The sequence below is a fragment of the Mus musculus genome, chromosome 2 (assembly GCF_000001635.26).
Source record: "Mus musculus strain C57BL/6J chromosome 2, GRCm38.p6 C57BL/6J".
NCBI classification, from domain to species: Eukaryota; Metazoa; Chordata; class Mammalia; order Rodentia; family Muridae; genus Mus; species Mus musculus.
The window spans coordinates 119,788,685-119,796,500 of record NC_000068.7 but is presented as its reverse complement, the minus strand read 5'-3'; the positions used below and the strand labels follow the sequence as shown (position 1 = coordinate 119,796,500).

General features: G+C 42.2%; 1 non-coding gene across 1 annotated transcript; it reads left to right on the top strand.

Annotated features, from left to right (window-relative positions):
• The first annotated feature begins 2,457 nt into the window (after positions 1-2,457).
• On the top strand, positions 2,458-2,559 carry Gm23814. The gene has a single exon (XR_003954267.1). It is a non-coding gene; the product is annotated as a U6 spliceosomal RNA (small nuclear RNA).
• Positions 2,560-7,816: the final 5,257 nt, after the last annotated feature.

Sequence of the window (7,816 nt, the reverse complement as noted above, 5' to 3'; positions counted from 1 at the left end):
AAAATGAAGCAGAAAGGTATATTCCCAAAGGCGACTAGACGTTCCCTAACAACCTTGGGGGAAGCCTCAAATAATCAGACTTCTCCCCAGAACAGATTTAGAAATAAAAAGAGAGAGGGTACATATTTGGGCTTTCTGAAAGGGGTTAGGTCCAAACGTGGAAAAAAAGAGAGATGACTCAGTGTTAAGAACACTTGTGGGCTGGAAAGATGGCTCAGTGGTTAAGAGCACTGACTGCCCTTCTGGAGGTCCTGAGTTCAAATCCCAGCAACCACATAGTGGCTCACAACTGTCTGTAACATCTGTTCCAGGGGATCTGGCACCCTCCCACAGACACACATGCAGCCAATGTACATAGAATAAAAATAAATAATAAAAAATTTTTTTAAAAGGAGTACTTGCAGAGGCCCAGGTTCCCAGCATCCACAGGCAACTCATAGTCTGCTGTGGACCCAACAGCTTCTTCTTGCCTCCTTGGGCACTGTCTTAGTCAGGGTTTCTATTCCTGCACAAACATCATGACCAAGAAGCAAGTTGGGGAAGAAAGGGTTTATTTGGCTTACACTTCCATGCTGCTGTTCATCACCAAGGAAGTCAGGACTGGAACTCAAGCAGGTCTGAAAGCAGGAGCTAATGCAGAGGCCATGGAGGGATGTTCTTTACTGGCTTGCCTCCCCTGGCTTGCTCAGCCTGCTCTCTTATAGAACCAAGACTACCAGCCCAGAGATGGTCCCACCTACAAGGGGCCTTTCCCCCTTGATCACTAATTGAGAAAATGCCTTACAGTTGTATCTCATGGAGGCATTTCCTCAACTGAAGCTCCTTTCTCTGTGATAACTCCAGCTGTGCCAAGTTGACACAAAACTAACCAGTACAGGCACCAAGCATGCATGTGATGCTCATACAAGCAGGAAAACACTCACATATAAAAAGAATATAAATAAATGTTTTGAAAACAAGTTCAACCGGGGAGGAGAACCCTTGAGGGGAAGAATTGTATGTTAGAATGTATATGTGTGTCGTATTTGTCTTCTTTTTAAAAAAATTAATGTGTACTTGTGTAGCATGGCAGGGAGCGGTTCTTGTGGAGGGGCTCATGTGACACAGCCTGTATGTGGACATCAGAAGAATATGTTCACCCGGCGGTGGTGGCCCACGCCTTTAATCCCAGCACTCGGGAGGCTGAAGCAGGTGGATTTCTGAATTTGAAGCCAGCCTGGTCTACAGAGTGAGTTCCAGGACAGCCGGGGCTATACAGAGAAACAAGAAAGAAGAAGAAGAAGAAGAAGAAGAAGAAGAAGAAGAAGAAGAAGAAGAAGAAGAAGAAGAAGAAGAAGAAGAAGAAGAAGAAGAAGGAAGAAGAAGAAGAAGAAGAAGAAGAAGGAAGAAGAAGAAGAAGAAGAAGAAGAAGAAGAAGAAGAAGAAGAAGAAGAAGAAGAAGAAGAAGAAGAAGAAGAAAATGTTGTGGAATCAATTGGTTGTTTTTTTCATCTTACTTGAGTTCTGGGGATCAAACTCAAGTTTTCAGGCTTGCATGCCACGTACCCACTGAGCTAGCTTGCTGGGTCCCTGACTCTCTCTCTCTCTCTCTCTCTTTAGTTTTTGTTCCTGTGTACACATGTGTACACATATGCACGTAAGTCAACCTCAGGTGTTGTTCCTCAAGTACCACCCACATTCCAATCCCCTTTTGAGACATCCTCTCATTGTGTAGCTCTGCTTGACCTGGAACTCACAATGTACACCAGACTAGCCTCTAAGGTCCACCTCCCTCTACCTATGAAGTGTTGGGATTGAAGGCATGTACTATGCCCAGTTCTCTCTTCTTTTTCTGAGTTAGGTATCTAAGTGACCCAGTAGAGTAGACTTGCTAGGTAGCAAGCCCCAGAGATATGCTTGTTTCTGCTTTCCCAGAAATGGGCTTAAAAGTATTTCCACCACTGTGCCCAGCTTTTCAGCATGTCACTCAACTGTTCCTGCTGCCATGCCTTTGCTCCCTGACATGGCTCAGTAGTAAAGGGCATACTTAGCATGCCCCAGTCCCTGGGGTTCAATCCTCAGCAATTGCAACTCCCAAAATGCTTAGGAAATTGTTAGATACAGACATAGAAACAAAATATAATATGGCATGCTTGATATGATCTCAGGATGGAAAAAGGATGTATGGGGAGAAAATGAATGTCTGTGTAAAGTTGGTGGTAATATTAGTTATAAGTTTAAAATATGCCTTATGGGCTGGTGAGATGGCTCAGCAGTTAAGAGCACTGACTGTTCTTCCAAAGGTCCTGAGTTCAAATCCCAGCAACTACATTGGTGGCTCACAACCACCCATAATGAGATCTGATGCCCTCTTCTGGTACATCTGAAGACAGCTACAGTGTACCTATGTATAATAATAAATCCTTTAAAAAAAAAAAAGAACTCTTTAAAATATGCCTTGTTAATATTACATATTGCGTGCTCGCTTCGGCAGCACATATACTAAAATTGATACAGAGAAGATTAGCATGGCCCCTGCGCAAGGATGACACGCAAATTCGTGAAGCGTTCCATATTTTTAAATTTTTGTGTTTTCCATACCTATCAGAAGTTTTCCAGCTTGTTTGAATTATGGCTTTCCTCTTCCCAATCTCTTGCAAAAAAAGACAAAGTGGGATGGATCTGCTAGTGAACTGAGCAGAAATGTTTTATACGCCTTTTGAGCTATGTAACTTAATAATTGGATACTTGATCATTTGTTTTATTATGTAATCGATAAAATGGTGATGTGTATTAAAGTTAGTTCAACCATAAAAAAAAATATTACATATTGCTAGGCTTGGCATCTCAGGCCTATAATCCCAGTTATGAGTTGGAGATCAGAGAGTGATGAGCAATTTCGAGACCTGCACAGGGTTGGTAGTGGTAACACAGGCTGGGTTTTTTGTTTTTTTTTTTTGTTGTTGTTGTTTTTGTTTGTTTGTTTTTGGGTTTTTTTTTTGTTTTTTGTTTTTTGTTTTTGTTTTTGTTTTTTGCTGTATTTTTGCTAAAGAAGCAGAGGCAAGAGGGCCAGGAGTTGAAGGCAAGACTGGGAGACAAATTTTGGGCTTGGGCACAGTGGTTCATGCCTTTAATATCAGCACTTGAAGGCAGAGGCAGGGGGATTTCTGTAAGTTCCAGGCCAGCCTGGTCTACAGAGTAAGATCCAGGACAGCTAGGGTTAATAACACAGAGAAACCCTGTCTTCTAAACCAAACATATCAAAGCAAAAGCAAACAAAAACTTTGGGGATTAGTCTAATGCTTTGAATTAATTGGGAATCTTTGTGTCCAAACTCTGAAAGTCCTTGTCCCCAATTGGTTTTTGATCAATCAATAAAGAGCCAACAGTCAATGGCTGGGCAGAGAGAGAGGGGCAGAACCTTTAGATTTGCACAGGCAAGGAACTGGGAGAAAGGAGAAGGGAATCACCATGATTTGGAAGGAGATCGTACAGATTTAGAGGTGCAGAAGGAAAATCATCTGAAATGCAGGTGAGACAGAATGTGGCCCCCAGAAGTGTCTTGGGCAGCAAAGACTGGGGTGCCACTCAGGAGTCAAGGCAACAAAGATAAAATACAGAATTTGAGGGTGTTAAGCCAGGAGTACAGGAGGGAAATGTGCACTAGCTGGGGGGCAGGGAGGATTAGAACTGCCCAGCCTTAGAGTTAGCCAAACCATTTTTAAATTACTTGGGTTCCAGGCGTAGATAGCACATGCCTTTAATCCCAGCACTTGGGAAGCAGAGGCAGGAGGATTTCTGAGTTCGTGGCCAGCCTGGTCTACAAAGTGAGTTCCAGGACAGCCAGGGCTACTACACAGAGAAACTCTGTCTCAAAAATAAATAAATAAATAAATAAATAAATAAATAAATAAATAAATAAATAAATAAATACCTGGGCACCTCTGCTGGGAGCCAAAGATGTGTAGCCAAAACTGCTCTGCAGAATGGCACACAGCGTGGTAGGCGAGAACTCACCTTTAAACTTATTTAGAGATTCTTGGATTGAACACACACATACACAACTGATATAAGTCTAGGTGAAGGGGAAGAATCATTTCTCACCTAGCAGAGCTGTGGTTCCCTCAAAAGCCATGAAACTAGAACAAAGGAACACAGCCACCAGGAGAGAGCCTAAGCTCAGAGATGCTGGGAACCCCTGCTCTGCAAAGAGGCTGGTTGGTCCCCTGACCAGGTGATAGGAGGAAGGCAATGAGAAGCAGACAATAAAAGCTGCCTGCCTCCAGCCACCAGATAAATAAATGATAGAGATTTATGAATTTGACTTAATTCCTTTTAAGGACAGAAGAAAGAAGTTAGGGAGAGTGAATGATTTAAAGAAATTCAAGACTCTTGCCGGGACAAATATTCCAGACCTTTGAACATGATCTACATTAGGCCAGCCTAGGCTAGGGCTGGAGAGTTGGCTCAGTGGTTAAGAGCACACACTGCTCTTCTAGATGAAGTTTTGTGAAAGTCCCAGCACCCACATCAGGCAGCTTCACAGCCACCTGTAATTCCAGCTGCAAGTGTATCTAACACCTCCAGCCTCCGTAGGCATCTAGCCTCGCATACCCTCAAAAGAGCACTGACTGCTCTTCCAGAGGTCCTGAGTTCAAATCTCAGTAACCACATGGTGGCTCACAACCATCCGTAATGAGATCTGATGCCCTCTTCTGGTGTGTCTGAAGACAGCTATAGTGTACTTACATATAATAATAAACAAATCTTTAAAAAAAATCTTTAAAAAATAAAAAAAAGAAAGAAAAGAAAAACAAACCCCAGGGTTTGTTAAAGGGCTAGAAAGATGGCTCAGTGGTTAAGAGCACTGACTGGTCTTCCGAAGGTCCTGAGTTTAAATCCCAGCACCTACATGGTGGCTCACAACCATCCGTAATGAGATCTGATGCCCTCATCTGGTGTGTCTAAGCACAACTACAGTGTACTTATATATAATAAATAAATAAATCCTTAAAAAAACAAAACAGGGTTTCTCTGCCAAAATACAATTAGAAAGTATTATAATTCTAAAGCGGGTGGTGGTGATATATGCCTTTAATCCCAGCACTTGGGAGGCAGAGGCAGGCAGATTTCTGAGTTTGAAGCCAACCTGGTCTACAGAGTGAGTTACAGGACAGCCAGGGCTACACAGAGAAACCCTGTCTCGAAAAACAAAAACAACAACAAAATAATAGCAATAATAAATTTTTAACCAACAAAAAGCCAGTGGGTTTAGTGGTTTATGATATAATCCCAGCATAGAGGTAAGGAAATTTCCAAGAATTTCAACTACATAGTAAGTTCCAAGGGAGCCTGGGCTGCCCTGTCTTAATGAAGTAGTAATAACAAGAATATACGAGGGGCTGGAGAGATGGCTCAGTGGTTAAGAACACTGACTGATCTTCCAGAGGTTCAAATCCCAGCAACCACATGGTGGCTCACAACCATCTATAGTGAGATCTGATGCCCTCTTTTGGTGTGTCTGAAGACAGCTACAGTGTACTTATATATAAGAAATAAATAGGGCTGGAGAGATGGCTCAGTGGTTGAGAGCACTGACTGCTCTTCTGAAGGTCCTGAGTTCAAATCCCAGCAACCACATGGTGGCTCACAACCATCTGTAATGAGATCTGATGCCCTCTTCTGGTGCATCTGAAGACAGCTATAGTGAGTGTATTTAGATATAATAATAAATCTTAAAAAAAAGAAATAAAGAAAAATTTAAAAGTATATACAAATAAGGACCACATGTTCAGCTTCTTAAATAATTTTAAATCTACAAGATCCTCCCTTCTCTCCTAGACAAGCAGTTAATAAAATTAGCTGGCCACTGGTACAATTATCCACAATTGGATTTAGGTAATTGTATTCTTGGGTCATTGTATATTATGTTCCTGTGTTGCTAGTATTTTCGAGGTCATAATGCTTGACTGTATTCTGATCTTTTTGGACAAGATGTGGAGGGCATGGTGGCACAAGCCTTTAATCCCTGCTCTTGGGAGGCAGAGGCAGGCAAATATCTGTGAGTTTGAGGTCAACCTGGTCTCTAGAGTAAGTTCTAAGACAGCCAGGGCTACACTGAGATAAAAAAGCAAAAACAGTCTCAAAAAGCAAAAGCAAACAAACAAAAAGAATCCTTAGATATTTGTATTTCTAAGTCATCACACCAAGAGGGAAATTGTGTGCAACTCTCTTCTTTAGTGATGCTAAGATTTGTCAGTAAAGGTTGGGTGTGGTAGCTCCCAACACTCTAGTGGGGGTGGGTGGGTGGTGGGATGAAGGGCAGAAGACCTAAAAAATTCAAGGTCATCCCTAGTTGCACAGCAAAATCAAGGCCCGTCAGAGCTACATTTGACCTTGTGAAGTTTCAAAAACAAAACAGGCTGCTAGTTGGCAGTGTTCTCCAGGATCCACCCTTTCATTTTGAGCAGTGGTTTTCTCCCATGTTTCATTCTGCCGCTTTGTACCATCTCTTGCCCCCATTTCCAGAACATCTTAGTAGCTGTAGTCTACTACTGTTTGAAATCAAAAGGCTGCCTAATCCCTAATAGCTGAAGTTTACAGATGTGACTGAGGCCTGGAGGTTCCCTGAAGGATTACATATATTTGAATCCATTCTGGACCATTAGCAAGCACAAGTGAGTGTGTGTGTGTGTGTGTGTGTGTGTGTGTGTGTGTGTGTGTGTGTGTGTGTATGTGTGTGTGCTCACATACATACACTCACACACATGTGAGAGAAACAGACAGAAAGAGACAGAGAGAGACAGAGACAGAGAGAGACAGACAGCCAGAGACAGAGACAGCCAGAGACAGATTGAAATTGAGATTTGGTTTCATTAAGTAGCCTGGGCTAGCCTTGAGCCGTAGCAATCTTCTTGCCTCTGCATTCCCAGTGCTGGGATTACTGGTGCATATCACTATGCCCAGCATCATCAATGTGTTGTAACAATTCTCACCAGTAAATTCTGATGCCTACTAAAGTTTTAAGCCTCTGAATTAACATTGGCTATCCTGGGCTAGCCTCAAACAATGATTTACTAAGGATAAGTATGTGCACAGTGATACATTGATTGCTGAACATTAATGGAGGCAAAAGACAAGGATCCATGCTCACAGGGAAATCAGTCTAACCAGTCCTTTCTCATGCACAGGACTTTTTATTTAGCCAAAACAGGGCACTGGGCAACAGAGGTGTCTCATCAGTTGAGAGCACTTGTTGCTCTTGCAAAGGACCAGTGTTGCTTGGCTTTTAGCATCACACAGTAGCTCACAACTATCTGTAACTGCAGTTGTAGGATATCCAATACTGTCTTGACATCCTCATTTTAATTCCTTGGGCTCCAGACATGCATGTGGCACAAATACATACATGCAAGCAAAACACACATTTTTTTAAAAAACTCTTTTTTTTAGATTTTATTTATTATTTATTTTATATGTAAGTACATTGTCGCTGTCTTCAGACACACCAGGGGAGGGAGTCAGATGTCATTAAGGATGGTTGCAAGCCACCATGTGGTTGCTGGGATTTGAACTCAGAACCTTCGGAAGAGCAGTAAGTGCTCTTAACCGCTGAGCCATCTCTCCAGCCCCCCAAAACACAGATTTAATAAATAGAAATAAAAAAACATTTTTAAAAATGAGCACCTGTTGTTCTTTCAGAGTTCAATTCCCAGCACCCACATGGTGGACCACAACCATCTGTAACTCCAGTTCCTGGAGATCTAACTCCCTCTTGTTGCTTCTCAGGGCATACACATAATGCACAAATATTCATGCAGGCAAATGTGTTTGTTTG